This window comes from Otolemur garnettii, unplaced genomic scaffold (assembly GCF_000181295.1).
Source record: "Otolemur garnettii isolate 467f Iridium unplaced genomic scaffold, OtoGar3 scaffold00038, whole genome shotgun sequence".
NCBI lineage: Eukaryota > Metazoa > Chordata > Mammalia > Primates > Galagidae > Otolemur > Otolemur garnettii.
The window spans coordinates 6,605,011-6,607,381 of record NW_003852433.1 but is presented as its reverse complement, the minus strand read 5'-3'; the positions used below and the strand labels follow the sequence as shown (position 1 = coordinate 6,607,381).

The 2,371-nt window shown below is 48.8% G+C and overlaps 1 protein-coding gene across 3 annotated transcripts in view; it reads right to left on the bottom strand.

Moving 5' to 3' along the window:
* USP30 (ubiquitin specific peptidase 30) overlaps positions 1-2,371 on the bottom strand; it is a 33,912-nt gene that overhangs the window by 17,664 nt on the left and 13,877 nt on the right. The gene's annotated exons all lie outside the window — the stretch shown is intronic.

Sequence of the window (2,371 nt, the reverse complement as noted above, 5' to 3'; positions counted from 1 at the left end):
TTTTTTTTGAGACAAAATCTCATTATGTCACCCTTGGTAGAGTGCTGTGGCATCACAGCTCACAGCAATCTCAAACTCTTGGGCTTAAATGATTCTCTTGCCTCAGCCTCCCAGACAGCTGGGACTATAAGCACTTGCGACAACACCTAGCTATATTTTTGTTGTAGTTGTCATTGTTGTTTTGTAGACGCAGGCTGGGTTCAAACCTACCAGTCCCAGTGTGTGTGGCTGGCACCCTAACCACTGAGCTACAGGCACCGAGCCAACTCTTTTTTTTTTAATTGTGGTAAATCACATATAACATAAAATTCACCATCTCAGTCATTTCTACATGCATAGTTTTACAGCAGTAAGTACATTCATGTTGTTGTGCAGCCATCATCACCAACCACCTCCAGAACTTTTTCATTTTCCCCAACTGAAGCCCCACCCCCTTAAAACACTAATTCCTCATCCCCCTGCTCCCAGGAGCCACCATTCTACTTTGTAGCTCTGTGAACTTGACAATTCTAGTAGCCCAGATGAGTGGAATCACACAGTATTTGTCCTTTTGTGGCTGGTTTATTTCACTTAGAATGATGGCCTTAAGTTCATCCACGTTACAACATATTGCAGAATTTCCTTCTTTTTACAGCTGAGTAACAGCTATTGTATAAAAATTTTGTTTACCTGCTCATTCGTTGATGAACACTTGGCTTGCGTCTACCTTCTGGCTACTACAAATAACACTGCTATGTATGAGAGCAGTGCTTGAGCTTCTGCTTTCCGATCTCTGGGGCTGTACCAGAAATGGGATTGCTGGATCCAGTCAGAGGACTATTCTTTAAGGATCAACTCAAACAGGCTTTCCTAAGAGCCAAAGCCATGCCTCACTCTTCCTGGAGGGACAGGACACGCCCAGTGCCAGGCCTCTCTGGGCCCTCCACTTGCACTCTTGTCCTTCCTCCACAGTCACTGGAGCAGACTTTTAAAGGCAGGTGACTTTATTCTTTTGCTTTCACCTTTCCTACAGCTTTCACTTGTAGATCCACTCTTCTTTCCTGACCTACAAAGCTCCTGTGGGAGGGCCCACCATTCCTCCTAGAACCTCTCCCTCATGCACAAGGCTCCAGCCCCTGGTGTCTTTTGCATTACTTGCAGATACCAAGCTTATTCCCATCTGAGGCTGTGCCCAGACCTTCTCATTCCTCAGGTCTGTGAGCTCCTCCTCTGAAAGGTACTCCTTGATCAACTATGTCAACCCCTTGAGCTTGCCTGCCCCCAGCCAAATTTCAGTAGTCCTGCAGGCTCCACCCCTATTAATCCCTGAGGCCTCTCTAGCTCCCTGCCTCAACCCCTGTCTCAGCTCTGCTATCTCAGGCCCAGACAACTGCAGCCTTCATTGCCTACCTTTCCATTCTTGCCCCTACAGCCTTTCTTTTCAAATATAAGTCAGATCAAACCAGGCTTCTGTTCAAAACCCTCCAGTTCCTCTGCGGCACATACAAGACTGACTCGTGCTGCTCCCTGCCAAGCTCCACTGCTGCCCTCCCTGCCCTGGCCTCCCTGCCGTTCTCTACATGCCACAGTCATGCAGCGGGCTCCAGAGTTCCATCCTGGCTGCTTCTCTGTCTGGAACACTCTGCACCCAGGTCTTCACTCCTTTTTATGCTGCGGTTTTCAGAAGAGCCTCCCTACCCAGGGTAGTCTCCTCCCCTGGCCACCTTTGCCTCCTCCCCTGGCTCCCCCAGGCTTTGTAGTTACATCATCCTGTTTACTTTTTTGCTCTGGCATCATTACATTACTTGTTTGCTTCTCCCCAAGCCATCCCTTACCAAAATTCTAGCTCCATGAGAGCAGGAAACCCTTCATGTTCTATTTCTGCTACAACCCCAATGCCCTCACCAGGCCCTGCCCCAGGCAGGTGTTTAATAGATATTTATCACACACATAAATTAACCCCCTTCCTGGGCTATAAACTGCTGTTCACAGAGAGTAATATAGATAAAGAAGGCAAGGCTCTTGCCCTGGACGGGGTCACAATCCAGGGTTAGGTATGGCAGCCCACGCCCCTAGCAGAGCTATAGCCCTGTTGCAGCAAAGAGCCTCGGAGCCCAGAGGAGAGCCAGCTCTTCCTGGGAGGCTCAAAGAGCCTTCACCAACAAGGCATCTGCACCTACTCTTGAAACAGATTCCAAGATAGAACAGAAGCTGATCCATAACCTATCTTGCCAGTCAGCCATATAACTACTTAGCTTTGAGAAAAGTGACAGGATGGGCTCGGCGCCTGTGGCTCAAGGGGCTAAGGCCCCAGCCACATACACCTAAGGTGGCGGGTTCGAATCCAGCCCAGACCCGCCAAACAACAATAATGGCTGCAACCAAAAAAAAA